Source organism: Hyperolius riggenbachi, chromosome 10, assembly GCF_040937935.1.
Source record: "Hyperolius riggenbachi isolate aHypRig1 chromosome 10, aHypRig1.pri, whole genome shotgun sequence".
Lineage (NCBI taxonomy): Eukaryota > Metazoa > Chordata > Amphibia > Anura > Hyperoliidae > Hyperolius > Hyperolius riggenbachi.
The window spans coordinates 145963042-145977257 of NC_090655.1; the positions used below are offsets into that span (position 1 = coordinate 145963042).

At 43.8% G+C, this 14216-nt stretch overlaps 1 protein-coding gene and 1 long non-coding RNA gene across 3 annotated transcripts in view; one reads left to right on the top strand and one right to left on the bottom strand.

Moving 5' to 3' along the window:
• The window catches only part of LOC137536408 (uncharacterized), a 125133-nt gene that overhangs the window by 74668 nt on the left and 36249 nt on the right, over positions 1-14216 (bottom strand). The gene's annotated exons all lie outside the window — the stretch shown is intronic.
• LDB3 (LIM domain binding 3) overlaps positions 2453-14216 on the top strand; it is a 332821-nt gene continuing 321057 nt past the window's right edge. Inside the window, exon 1 of the mRNA XM_068258597.1 lies at positions 2453-2523. The gene's annotated coding sequence lies outside the window, so the exon portion shown is untranslated. The remainder of the gene's footprint in view (positions 2524-14216) is intronic.

Sequence of the window (14216 nt, forward strand, 5' to 3'; positions counted from 1 at the left end):
AGCTATACTACCCATACTGGGGCAGCTCTTCTACCCATAATGGGGCAGCTATACTACCTACACTGGGGCAGCTATACTACCTATGCTGGGGCAGCTATACTACCCATACTGGGGCAGCTATACTACCTACAATGGGGCAGCTATACTACTTATGCTGGGGCAGCTATACTACCCATACTGGGGCAGCTATACTACCTATACTGGGGCAACTATACTACCTATACTGGGGCAATATTACCTATACTGGGGCAACTATACTACCTATACTGGGCAATTATACTACCTATACTGGGGCAACTATATTACCTATACACACCCACTTTCCAGTGCATAGACCAGAGCTCCAGCACCTGCATAGCACTCCCTAAAAAAAATTCCTGGAGCCGCCCCTGCTCAACAGTAAATAAGAGCAAGGGTTTTTTTTCTTCACCTGAGCTTTTCTGGCTTGGATAAACAGCAACCACCTGGCCAGATATAACTACTACATTCCTGCTGGACCCATTGACAGATTATTCAAAATTTCCTCTGAGAATTTCCATAGGTCCATTAGGAGTGAGGTGGCTTACCTCAAAAATGACAGTCTTGTCCCAAGAGACTGTCATTTTTGAGGTAAGCCAACTCACTCCTTCTTTTGAGTTTTACTGTTGTTTTTAACCTAGTTTTATATACACCTGCGTGCCTCTTTACCCTTATTGTGCTGAACAGTGGTGTGAGGAGTTTGGTCTGGTCTCACAAGGTCTATGCCATTGTGAGAGCCAGCTTTTTACCTTCAAAGAGAGCAACCACCCCCAGTCCTGGTTGGAAACCCTGATTGGAGTCAGGTTCATTGTCTCCACCTGCTTCAAGTGGATGGTTGCCCCTGCCTTTGTGAGTAGCCCTTTTATATATTTGTGTTCATCCCACATTTATTGAAAATATGCTATCTGGGATCCAGTGTTTGTTTTTCTGCATTCTATTCCCTAGGGGGTTGAGACACCCCACCCCATCTTACCCTATATGCTGGAGCATTTTTCCACCCTCAAATGTATCAGGTCATAGCCAAGGTTGCTGAAAGTTTGTAAATTAGTGGTTGAGCAGCCAGCTACTTTAATTTTCTCATTTCATAGTGAAAAATACACTCTGTAGCATTATTTCAGAATCAAATATCTTCACCATAAATTGTGACCGGAACATAATCTAAGTTTTGTAATAAGCAGTAAGAATAGCCAAACAAAATGTGTGTTTTTTATCTACAGTAGCACTTTTTAGTTTTAAACTGGAATTGGTAAAACTGAGAAATAAATGTTTTTCTATTTTTTTCTTTGATTTCCCATTGAAATTCATAGAAAACTAAATTGTTGGAGGGAAAAAAATGGCATACAATAAAAGCCTAGTTTGTCTTGAAAAAAACAATATATATATTTCATTTCTGTGTCCAAAGTAGGGATGAAGTTATTTTTGATTAAATAAGGACATAGCTAAACTGTCAAAACTGCTCTGGTCAATAATCGGGAAAAAGGTCTGGATGTGAAGTGGTTAAACAAAATATGAAAATATCTCAGAGGAGAAAACAAAGGAGAAAAAGTGAATTTGATTGGGCCCAAATGTATTTTAATACACAAATTCACCTAGCGCTATAGCTTTTAGCATTTCTAACTTTTCCATTTATTCCCTCTAAAAATGTATGAAAAAAATGATTTATAGTAAATACATTCTGGCATTAGGAAAGAACATTTAGAACCATTCAGATGGGGATGCCACACCAACATTTTGTGCAGAGCACCATGCCTTGTAAGGGCAGCCCTTGTTCCATTTTAGAGAATCTTAAGCACCAATACTTAATGTATGCATACAATGTAAAGATTTCAGAGAAAATGGATGTGTATGTTGCAGATATGAACCCATGTGTTGTGTTTTTCACACACATATATACATTTTCACATTCTGGTGTTTTTAAGTTTTGTTTTTTTGTTTTTTAAAGTTAAACAGCAAACATCTAGCTATTGTTGTTTAACAGTAGTTGTTAATGATTATAATAGTATATGTAAGTATTTCCACAAGTGTTCAACCATAAATCACAAAGTGAAATTATCGTAAAAGAAGTACACTACAAAACTATTGTTCAATGAAAATAAGTAATAAATAATAAATACACATAGTAAAAAGCTTCTCACGTGTTATCCAGAAGATAATGTTTGCCTGTTAACACTCTGAAATTATCTTATCTGTTTTGAGTCGGGATTCCTCTTTTGAACAAAGCAAAAAACTGTTGAATATTAAAAATAAATAAAATACATAGATTCTTTCGGAAGATGATATCATTCTGTTATCATTCTTTATTTCCCTTTGAGGAACCATGTTCAAGTAAAACACTTACAACTGTAAAACACTTACAACTTATAGGTCCACCTTAAGAGCTCCCCCCTCCTCTTGCCCTCTCCAGGAGAATGACGTCACGCTGGATGCAGGGATCAGATAAATGTGCTTATGGAGCAACTGTTGAGCCACCAGAGCACCAGAAGGGATCTGCAGAACAGCTCCCAGGTAGAATCTAATGCATTACCGTCTATCTGCCAGCACTAACAACTCTTCCAAAGACACAGGGCAGCTGCCACCAAGTTTCCCCTTCTAACTTGTTGCATGATTAGCTCAGTACAGCTCTTCTTTACTTCTAAACAGGCAGTATTGTGTTGTTTGCATTGCCTTTGCCTGCTCTTGCTGTGCCAGCTGGGAGTTACAGCAACCCATTTGTTCACTAATCACAGGGGATCAGCTGTTTTGCAAAGCTCCTAGCTAACTGCAGGGAGACTGATGATGCTGGTTACAGCACTACGGTTGATCAATTGCACTGTATTGTATACGGGGTCACTGCTTTCAATTACGTTGACATTTCACTTACTAGCAACACTGCTTTCCATACTTTTAAAAGGTTATTCGGCATCATTCATTATATTTAACCTTTCTCCAGAGCACAACTAACGGGATAAGATGAACATGCTAATGATAGTTGATGACGGCAGCTAAAGTTGACTGTGCAAATCATAGTGAAGATTATATAACGTACATCCACACAACGATCATACAAAAAGTTTGCAGTCAATGAGACCTTTAAAGTTTAAAGCAAACTAAATGTTGAATACTCTATGTACAGTTTTGTTTTCAGCAAAAGATTTTGACCTAGCAAAGTGATGCAAAATATTTTAACTATCATTAGTTATTGGAATGTTTATTTTTATCAATTTGAATTCAGTGAGCTACGAAGGCCAATATTAGATTGGTTTCTTTGAACCAGAGGACAGAATTCTTCTCTGTATCATGTTGCTAGGTAATGGCCAAAGGTTAGTCAGTGTATATTTAATATATTCTATTCATATCATGCATGCATGACAGAATGCTGCTTATAAGGCTCCTGAAAGAGGGACACCTAAATTCAAATTGACAAGATCTGGAGAGAAAAAAACCCCTTAAAAATGGTAACAGCGTTTCACGATAAAGTCTTGGAAAAGCTATTATGCTGTGTGAGGTACATTAATGCATACAATTGTAAGAACAGCCATACAGGGCTGTGTAGGGTGATAATTTACTGTAATGGATCACAGATATGTGCTAAGAGAACCTCCTTATGGTGTAGTTTAGATTGTTAGGCTAAGTTCCCAGTTGGCATTGCCTTCCCTATAAAAGCAGGAAGTCAATGGAACAGGAAAGTTTTGCCCCGTGTTATTAGAGCATATCCATTGCACACAGTGAAGCATGCAGTCACAGAAAAGTATGCTTGCACTGTCACTGTTAGTACCTGCGTTTTGTGGTAATGCACTGCATGCAGTGCATTGGGATGCAACACGCTGTTGAACTGCTCCAGCCGCACTGTGAATGTCGCATAGGTGGTGCACTGCAGTGACAAGAAGCCCCAGTACACTGCACCCCAACACACCACTTTGAATGTAGGCTTACCACAACTCTTATGTAACTTGGAATGTTCACACTGCTGTTCAAAGGTTTCATGCAAATACTGTATATTTCCTGTGTTTGAGTAGCAACTGCATCATAATAGGAAAACTTTCCAAATTCTTGAGAAGATTTGTCAGGTGCTTACTGTAAAACACAATGCATCTCTATGGCTAGTATTAACCTAGTGTTTGACAAGCTGCACCAAATACTTAGAAGATGCGATGAAATGCTCTATCTAATGCAAGAAAACACTGGTCACAATTTCTTGACTTGTGACATGAATGCCAGCATAAACATAGTCTTAGGGCCCGTTTCCACCTGCGCTGCTTCCACGCCGAATCTGCAGTTTCCATAGGGAGGAATAGCACCGCCGGCCGAATCGCTTGCACTAGCGATTCGGCCAGCATTTCCATCTGAAGTTGTGCAGGAGGCTGCGAATCCCATAGCAGTGCATGGCACGGCTGATGGGATTCGTCTGCATACCCGCAGACCCGGAAGTGCCGCCGCGCGTCTCGCAGACGCATGCGGCACAAGTGGAAATGGGCCCTCAAGCTCCATACTCACCAGAAGATGGCTCAGGGAACTCATGGGGATGTGACTCGACAAATGAGCATTTTCCTGATCAATCTTCCTACCACAGGAACACATGACAACAAATGACAGGTGCAAAAGAAAGTTCAAACAATCACATCTCTTTGCGCGGGAGTCATCAGGGATCTTAACCCCCCGTGATGGTTGTAATTGCCGCACATCACAAAACATCATTCATGTAATCACGCACAGGTACCCACGTTGCAAAATCACCAAAATGATTGCATGTTGCAAAGTTGTGTCGTGGGTATGTGCTTTTTAGAAAGATCACAGTGAGGGCCATTACTCTAAAGGCTTAGGTCCTCTAGAAACTGCAAATCGCTCTGAGAGATTTCAACACTGAAAAAACAGTGCATTTCTGGAGCAATTGCAAATTTGTCAAAATGGCAATCGCGGTGCCTGCAGTTTTTTCGAGGTGATTTCATTTAAATTGCATTCCTTGAATAAAATCCCTCCAAAAATGCTGCAGGCAGCTCGATTGTAATTTCTGCAAATCACAATCACTCTTGTGGAATCACCGCCGTACACTCCTGTAAGCACGCAAGTGGGCCCCAGGGCTAAGTATGAATTTCAAGATGAACTGGTGCTGAATACCATTGCACTGCATAAGTAATATTCTTCTATATAGGGATACAGCAATCAATCAATAACTTATGTAGAGTGATTCATCAAGTGCACTAGTAATTGTGCAAGAGGTGTAATCCAATAGCAGCCAATCACAGTATATTGTTGTTAGGTAAGCAAAGTAAGGATTTTGATTGGTGTTTATAAAATACTAACCACTGAACATTTATTTGTATCATTCAGATACATTATATCGTGTCTTATAGAGCACGTAGAAAAATTCACATCTGTCCTAGTCCAGATGTATATATTAATTGGGATGGAATGTCTATGGGGAGTTTGGATGGTCAAAACTATGGTTAATGGCAGTCTGTGGGCTGGCAGGAGGAAGCGTTGAGTGAGGCTTCTTCCCAATGCTGTAAAGCCTTGTAAGCATGCTAGACTGTTCTCGCCCAGGTGGCTGGTAGGAACTGACTTCCGGGAATTTAGCGAGTGCACTTGTGTCCCTCAAGATAATAATAATAATAATTGCAGTATTTGTATATCGCCTTTCTCCTGTCGGACTCAAAGCGCTTACGAGGCAGCCACTAGAGCGCACTCAGTAGGCAGTAGCAGTGTTAAGGAGACTTGCCCAAGAAACTCCTTACTGAAATAGGTGTTGGCTTACTGAACAGGCAGAGCCGAGATTTGAACCCAGGTCTCCTGTGTCAGAGGCAGAGCCCTTAACCATTACACTATCCAGCCACTGCTTAAGATCCACTAAGGTTGCTCAAAGATCTGGCATGCTAGATATTTAAGCCACAATTGAGGGCCGAGACCATTGTTCCTTTCATTTCTCCTCCGCCCAAAAGCCACTCCGTTGTGCGCTGCTCAATGTCTTTCATCTCACCGCAATAGCAACAGATGTGTGGCACTAATATAGCATCTGACTCTTGGACTGTTACTGAAGGGATCGATTCCCAGAAATTTTAGGCAAGAACCCCCGGGGTGCGTACACACCTTAACACTTATGGCTTTTTACCACTGAAAATCACAGGAAAATTACAATTGTTAGCCTATAGCAATGACAATTTTTGGGCTGTTGATGTGAGACTTTCATTTTGGGAATGAGAATTGCAGTGTGATCATTCCGGAAATGCTGCATGCAGCACTTCTGCTATTGCAATGCTTCAGTGTTCCCACAGGAAGACACTACACTAGCAATTTGCAGATTGCAGGCGATCGGCAATCAAAACGCAAATATCCCCCAATCGTACCCAGTGTGAAAAAACCCTTATCGGGGCTTTATAAAAAGAGAGACCCTTCCATACTAATAAAAAAAGGTTACAATGCAGGTTACAATGCGGTGGGACAGGGAATACCATGTTAAAAAAAAAAGAACTTAACATGGTTGCTACTGCTCTTTTATACAATATATTAACAGAAATATCAACAATACATTATCAGAAATAATGAAGAAAAAGCCACAATAAATTCATACTGTATTGCTGTATTATCATGGTTTCACTCTTGTATGACCATGTAAAAAAAGTGTTGGGCAGCTGACCTCAGAAGCCAGTAACCCAGAAAAAGCTGTGTCTGTCCTGTGTTTAGCCTGTCAGGAGCAAGGAGGAGATGCTATGCCTCTGCCCACTTCCATCACTATGAATGACATAGAAGAAGGAACGCTGTGTATTTTAAACACATTCCTAAGTTCATTCACCAAGAAGGAATGTCCACCCATAAAAGCAAGCGAAAAGGTAAAAATTGCAACTCCCAAGTAGTAACACAGACTCAATAGCTCATAAAGCCTATGTGTAATTCAAACACAATCCCAAGATGGGCAGCAAGGGACAGACCACATTGGGTGTGCAGAACATGCAGCTGGAAGACCTACAGGCGTTATGAACTGTTGAGCCTGAGTTCCTATCTTGGGTGTTGCAATCTGTACTTTTTTACTTTACTTTTTGGGTGGCAGTGCATTGTGTGAGTAACATTTACAGTTTTCTGTGTTCAGTAGATATGTGTACTTGCATGGGGATCACCACTGGAAAATGTTTATTTGGAATCTTTGTAGTTATTTATAATTATGCTTCCATCACTATGACATATTTAGGAGGTGGAATGGTAGCTTATTTTTTCCCTTATTACATTCATGAAACTGTTAAAAGTACAGGATACCATATCAATATTTTTTCCAGAAAATGGGTCTAGGTATTTTTGAATCATTATTGAGGTAGTGTTGTCTTACACAGCTAGCTTCGATGGCAGTACTTAGAAACAGGGGCATATATGGGTAATATAGCGCCTATGGAAAACACTGATATAGGCCTGGTGCACACCAAAACCAGCTAGCAGATCCGCAAAATGCTAGCAGATTTTGAAACGCTTTTTCTTATTTTACTGTAGCGTTTCAGCTAGCGTTTTGCGGTTATGTGTAGCGGTTTTGGTGTAGTAGATTTCATATATTGTTACAGTAAAGCTGTTACTGAACAGCTTCTGTAACAAAAACGCCGGGAAAACCGCACTGAACAGGCGTTTTTCAGAGCGGTTTGCGTTTTTCCTATACTTAACATTGAGGCAGAAACGCATCCGCAATCCAAAAAATGCCTCACCCCGGGAGTATGCGTTTCTGCAAAACACCTCCCGCTCTGGTGTGAACCACCCCATTGAGATACATTGACCAAGCGTATCCGCAGCCGCAAGTGGCTGCAGAAACGCTGAAAAAGCCGCTCGGTGTGCACCAGCCCATAGAGTTAGCTCCCCAGTATAAGTACCCTAAGGTAATACCCTTGTATAGGTAGCCAGAAATAGTCCACCTAGTATAGGTAGCTCTCCAGTTTAGGTTGCCCTCCCAGTATAGGTAGTGGGAGGTGTATTCCCAGTATAAATAGCCACCATTAGCATAAGTAGTGATAGGTGTACCCCAGAATAAAAAAAATAATTATTTCTCAGTTTTCGACCATTATAGTTTTAACCTCCCTGGCGGTAAGCCCAACCTACGTTCGGGCGAGCCGCCGGAGAGGATCACATAGCCCCCGGAGAGTTTTTTTTTTAAATAAAATTTGTTTTATATGCTTAAGCTAGCACTTTGCTAGCTAAACATGCCCCCCAACTTCCTCCGCTCTCCCCCGATCCCCCCGATAGCCGTCATTTTACGTACCCCCCCCCCCAGCGATCTCACGATGGCGCAGCCTCCCAATCAGCTCCAGGCTTCGCTATGGGGAGGATCGGGATTGCGCATGACGTCATGACGTCCTCCCGCGGACGCAGCATCGGAAACTGCGTACTGCCAGGGAGGTTAAGATAAAACATACTACTGCGAATAAAACCCATGTATTTTATTTGCCCATTTGTCCCAGTTATTACAACATTTAAATTATGTCCCCAGTACAATGTATGGCAACAACATTTTATTTGGAAATAAAGGTACATTTTGTTAAGTTTTGCAGTTTTGCATCCATCACTAATTACAACCACATATATGCAAATATAACAGTAATATACGCTCATGCCACACAAGGTAAAAAAGTGGTGTCTTGTGTTTTATTTTGTTTTATTTTGGTAACTATGGTGGGGGGAGGGGGGCAGGGGAGGGGGGACGGAGGTATCAATTTATTTTTTGTTTTATTTAAAGTGTGTAAATGTTTTTTGTTTTCTTTTACTTATGTACGTCATTTTTTTTACCACTAGATGATTTCAAATTCACTGTCTCTATGATTGTTACAACAAACCTCAAGCCTCATTGGCTTCCAGGTGAAGCCATGATCTTTGCATAGCACTTTTATTGGTTTAGGGATGTTTTCTTCCCTTTCACCAATCGCAGCTCTGCGGGTTTCGATGGGTAAGCACTGTGGGGGGGTCGCTCCGGGATGTTAGCGGTGGTGGGGGCGGACATTTTAAAACATCCTGGTCCATTCAGAGGGAGGGACCAACAGGATGTTTTAAAGTGTTACTGTCGGGCATAACATCAAATATCAATTCTTTATTTTTATCTGGTAAACAAGTAAAAAGGATGCTAACCAGGCAATCCAAAAGTTAAAATCACGATTACTTCTCTTGTTGATAAATGATCATTCCCCAGTTTACCTGACGCTTATTTGGTACACACAAAATTTGGTACACAAAAAGGAAGTTGCAGGGCATGTTGGGTTGTCTTTTTTTGCTTCAGTACTTCCCCTCAGAAGTAACTATTGCAGCATGATTGGTTGAAGCCTCTTTCCCTCCTCTTTTCCCCTCCCACACCTTTGTTCCTCTCTGATTGGCCAATATTTCTCATGCTGAGACAATGCACTTTCTACTGTATATTGAAGGGCGGGCAAATCAGGCAGAGGAGATTAAGGGAGGAAATGACATCAGGATTGGCTTCAAAATAGCCAAAGTTAAAATGAAAAATGCTAAGGATTTTCTATTTTTTCATTGTGGAAAAATCACTAAAATCAGAACATGGACAGTGCAATACATGTTATGTAAGTAGAGCAAGTATCTATCTACTTATATGTGTTGTTTTTTTCTGAGATAGTATGGCTGACAGCTCCTCTTTAAAGTGGTGAGTGGGCAGGTAGTGGTTAAAGATTAATATTAGTACCACCATTTGTTTGCTATTGTTGTGTGTGTCTCCACTGGGGGAAGCTTTTTATTTCTTCTTGTATTTTGTTATGCCCATGAGAGACACAGACATCACCCTGTCTTCCTTTGTACTGCTGTGCCCATCAATAGGAATTTATTCTCCCATTCTGTCACATCCTAACCTTTGTGTCACCTTAAAAAGGAACAGAAAAAAAAACCTAGCAGTGTGTAAGCTTGCACTATTCAAGGCCACAAGAACACTTCATGTGAGGCTAGGCTTTAATGGAAAAAGCCATTTTTGTAACGATCGGTGGGCGCAGAGAGTATCTGATTACCGGTGATCTGCAGTATCACCGGAAATACAGATATATACCAGATTATAAGTGAACTGCAGTCTCACCGATAATCCGATATACAAACTAACCTCTGATCACCCGAGTAGAGTGTAGTGTTTGGTGTAACTGTAACACTAAGAGGACAAGGCCTCAATGCAGTAAGGAGTACTGCACAGATTCCTTCCGCAGACCTGAGCTCTCCAAGACGGGAGGAGTCAGACTGATAGTAGGAAGGGATATCTGAAAGTGACCCTCAGGAGGAAGGATCGCTAACAGAGCGAGGAACCGCCTCTAACGGTAAGGTTGGTTCTCGAGGTCGGACAAGCCAGGTCGTACACACACGGACAGATAAAGTACAGGATCAGGAGGCAAAGTCAGAGTCAAAGTACAGGCAGGGTTCAGCAACGGGGTATCAGAAATATCGGGGTACAAAATCAGGAGGCAGAAGCAGAGTCAAGGAACGAGCCGGGGTTCAGCAACAGAGTATCAGAAATATCGAGGTGCAAGATCAGAGTTCAGGAGGATAGTCGAGGCAGGCAAAAGTCATAACATATAATCACAATCAAACTAGTACTTTAGCTATCAAATATCTAGCTAAGTGTAGGATTACAGCTCCAGCTGGTCCCGGCACACTTCAGGATCTGACTACGGATCTGGGTGCTCCCACGTATGTGATCGCACGCCAGACAAAGAGCAAGTGAACAACCAGCAGTATATATACTCTAGGACCTTTCCAGGACCTCCCTAATTGCTGGTCCAATGGGAGCAGTGGAATTTGTCAGCTGACCCAGCTGGTCAGCCGACACCCCTCTAACTGCTATTTAAACTCTGCCTCTGTGCTCGCGCGCGTGTAAGTCTGAATCTTGGTGGACTATCAGTCCCAGCCACACCAGTACTGTTTTGCAATGTATCTAATGCGGGGGTCGCCTCTGATGTGGATTCCGCCGTTACCAATGCGGATTCCGCCGCACTGCCCATGCGGCATGCAGCGTTTTTTCCGCGTTGTGACGCCATGCTGGACGCGGAAACAGCCGCCTCACCTCGAGAGACGGCGGCTTTTCCGCGTTTCCTCACAGTACCCCCCTCCCGAGGAGTGGACTCCGGACAACTCCCACCAGGCTTCTCGGGATGTACAGCATGAAATTCCTTCACTAACTCGTCCGCATGCATGCGGTTCCTAGGTACCCATTGCCTCTCCTCAATCCCGTACCCCTTCCAATGTACGAGGTACTGTACCGAGTTCTGTACAGTACGTGAATCTATGATCTTCTCCACTTCGTACTCGGGTTGGGCATCCACCAACACGGGAGGAGGAGGAGTAGGACCTACCTGGACTGCTGGTTTAAGAAGGGACACGTGGAAGGACCTCACCCCCCGCATGCTGGTGGGAAGGTCAATGGAATAAGTAACATTATTAATCTTCTTGGTCACGGAAAATGGGCCCACAAACCTGGGACCCAGTTTGGCAGATGGCTGCTTCAGGGTCAAGTGACGTGTGGACACCCAGACTAGATCCCCTGGCCGAAACTTCCATTCCACGGACCGTCTCTTATCTGCTTGACCCTTCTGACTCTGGAACGCCTTCTGTAAATTCCCCTTAACAATTCCCCAATTGTCCCTGAGTGATCTCTGCCAATTTTCCAGTGCTGGAAATGGAGACGAGACAACTGGAAAAGGGGAAAATTTGGGTGACCTCCCTGTTACAATCTGAAATGGGGAAAACCCAGACGAGGAATTCTTTAAATTATTTTGAGCGAATTCCGCGAAGGGCAAAAATTTCACCCAGTCACTCTGCGCCTCAGAAACGTAGCATCTCAGAAATTGCTCCAGGGATTGGTTAATGCGTTCTGTCTGCCCATTGGTCTGTGGGTGGTAGCCTGACGAGAAAGACAATTTCATGCCCATTTGGTGGCAAAATGCCCTCCAGAATCCAGACACAAACTGGACTCCCCTATCAGACACGATGTCTTCCGGAATGCCATGCAGCCGGAAGATGTGAATGATAAACAATTCAGCCAGTTCTTGAGCCGAGGGGAGTCCTTTCAGGGGCACAAAATGGGCCATTTTGCTAAACCGATCGACTACCACCCAAATGACCGACATGCCTTCAGACCTGGGCAATTCCCCCACAAAATCCATGGACAAGTGGGTCCATGGCTCACTCGGGGTGGGCAAAGGCTGCAACCTTCCTACAGATGCCAGCCGGGAGGGCTTACTCCGGGCGCACACCGCACACTCCCTAACATACTCCTTGCAATCTGTTGCCAAGGAAGGCCACCAAGCACACCTGGCAATCAGATCCTGCGTTCTGGCAGCTCCAGGATGACCAGCATTCTTATGGGCGTGAAAGAGTTGCAGAACCTGTAACCGGAATGGTAGTGGTATGAACAAGACCCCTTCGGGTTTCCCTTCAGGAACCTCCTGCTGAAAGGGACCCAAGATCTCTGTCCACTCTTCCCAAGACTCCGTGGCGGCTAACACCAGTTTCTGCGGAATGATGGATTCAGGAGTGTGAGGCTGTGCTGTCTCAGGTTCGAAACACCTGGAGAGGGCATCTGCCTTGATGTTTTTGCTACCTGGAGTGTATGTGATTATAAACCTGAATCTCGTAAAAAACAAGGACCACCGGGCCTGACGAGGACTAAGCCTCTTAGCCCCCTCGATGTACTCCAAGTTCTTGTGGTCGGTGTAAACAGTGATCGTGTGCTCTGCCCCCTCCAACCAGTGGCGCCACTCCTCAAATGCCAATTTAATGGCCAGGAGCTCTCTGTTGCCTATATCGTAGTTTCTCTCCGCCGGAGAGAACCTACGGGAAAAGTACGCACAGGGGTGTAGTCTTCCCTGTAACCCTGATCGCTGAGACAGCACAGCCCCTACCCCGACCTCTGAGGCATCGACCTCAACAATGAACGGATAAGTGGTGTCGACATGTCTCAGGATTGGTGCGGAACAAAACAATTTTTTCAGACTAGAAAATGCATTCTGAGCCTCCGGAGACCAGTGGGTAGTATCTGCCCCCTTTTTTGTGAGACTGGTAAGGGGTGCAATGATCGTGGAGTACCCTTTTATAAACCTCCTATAATAATTTGCAAAACCCAGGAATCTCTGGAGGGCTTTCAGACCCACAGGTTGCGGCCATTCTAGGACAGCTGTGACTTTAGCAGGGTCCATTGACAGACCTGAGGTAGAAATCACATACCCCAGAAACGTGACGGATGTCACCTCAAAAATACACTTTTCTAACTTGGCGTAGAGTCTATTCTGTCTTAATTTGTTTAGGACAAATTTCACATGGACCCTGTGTTCAAGGAGGTTATTGGAATAAATTAATATATCATCGAGGTATACCAGTACGAATTTACCCAATACCTCCCGGAATACCTCATTGATTAGTTCCTGGAAGACGGCGGGCGCATTGCACAACCCGAAGGGCATCACTAAGTATTCGTAATGCCCGTCGGGTGTGTTAAAGGCCGTCTTCCATTCATCGCCCCTTCTAATGCGGATTAGGTTGTATGCCCCCCTCAGATCTAACTTAGAAAAGATCTTTGCAGTAGTGACCTGCGTGAATAAGTCGTCTATCAATGGTAACGGATAGCGATTCTTCACCGTGATTTTATTGAGACCTCGGTAGTCGATACAAGGTCGAAGACCCCCGTCTTTTTTCTTAACGAAAAAGAAACCGGCCCCAGCAGGTGACCGAGAGGGCCGAATAAACCCCTTGGCCAGGTTGTCACGAATGTACTCCTGCATGGCCAACTTCTCGGGACCGGACAAGTTATACAGGTGACCCCTAGGGGGCATACAACCAGCACGGAGATCAATGGGGCAATCGAACGGGCGATGAGGAGGTAATTGATCAGCAGACTTGGGACAAAAGACATCAGAAAAATCGGAATACACCTCGGGAACACCCTCCACGTACACCTTGGTCTGACCCAATGTCACCTTTCCTAGACACTGTTGGTGACAACGATCAGACCATCTGGTTACCTGACCCGTGGCCCAGTCGATTTGTGGAGAGTGGGCCTGTAACCAAGGCATACCTAAGATAATAGTGGAGGTTGACATGTTCAAAACGAAAAACTGTAGCTGTTCCCCATGCAATACCCCTATCGTGACCCTCACCTGCGGAGTCTGAGACAGGGGACGATCCCGTTGCAGCGGGGAATCGTCTACTGCCGTGACCTGAATGGGGGGACTTACTGGAGTGAGAGGAATACCCAACTCCCGAGCAAATTCAAGGTTCAT